The sequence below is a fragment of the Sturnira hondurensis genome, unplaced genomic scaffold, assembly GCF_014824575.4.
Source record: "Sturnira hondurensis isolate 20B ecotype Veracruz unplaced genomic scaffold, ASM1482457v3 Scaffold0017394, whole genome shotgun sequence".
Classification (NCBI taxonomy): Eukaryota; Metazoa; Chordata; class Mammalia; order Chiroptera; family Phyllostomidae; genus Sturnira; species Sturnira hondurensis.
Genome location: NW_028090025.1, coordinates 2,624,898 through 2,625,756, shown reverse-complemented (window position 1 = coordinate 2,625,756; position 859 = coordinate 2,624,898). Strand labels below are relative to the sequence as shown.

The following is an 859-nucleotide window of genomic DNA, read 5'->3' as shown; positions in this document are numbered from 1 at the left end:
GTGGCAAGACAGGCAGAAACCTGTGAAGTCCAATGTCCTGGATGGAGAGGGGTCAGGGCTCAAGGGCCTCAGCCAGAGCAGCACCTACAGCTGCAGTTTGTGCACTCAATGATCTGGCCCACTTCCAGCTTATTTTTGGGGACCCAGAAAATGCAGTTTGTCCCCAAATTTGTGTTCTATGTCTGAATGCACCACAGGCAGCATAAGTTCTTAGACCCCTGCCTTTTCCATTTTTCAATCAGGTTTTTGTCTGCATAGCCTTCTTTAATACAGTATTCATACAGTTCTCTGCTTATGCTTTTTGCTTGTAAAAAAGGTAAAAATATAGCAGGTCTTCTGGTGGTGGATCTTAAAGATAGGCCACAGAGATTCCACTTTCCTCTTTCCCTCATGAGGTTCTGTTTCAGCTTCTCTCATCTTTTTATCTAACTCATCCAGTATTGGTTCAATCAACTCCCAGCCATTTGGGGGAGCTTTCTGGCTTCTTTTGACTTTAGACATTTTCCCCCGTAAGATAATTTGCAAAGATCTTAGGGCTGTTTCCCAAGATTATAACTGAAAGATCTCTGGTCTTTTCAGTTACAGGCTCAGGTTCTTGTCCAGCTCAACCAAATACTCTGTGACTTTGGGAAGTCGCATTCTCTCTGGTCCTCAGTCTCATCTGCAATCTTTTTGGTGCACTGGACAATGTTCCAATCAACTGAGCCACCGGATCAAGGTGCAAAGGTCTCTTTTTAAACTCAACAAACATACAACCTAGAGGCAAGTCATGTAAAGCCCATATAATAGTCCAGTCCATATGGAGACAATGGAACCTTTAACGCCTTCAACTGATGCTTCTTTCTCTACCACTTCTGCT

General features: G+C 43.7%; 1 pseudogene; it reads right to left on the bottom strand.

Moving 5' to 3' along the window:
- LOC119002029 (protein BUD31 homolog) lies at window positions 1–627 on the bottom strand (annotated as a pseudogene).
- Between the last annotated feature and the right edge of the window lie 232 nt (window positions 628–859).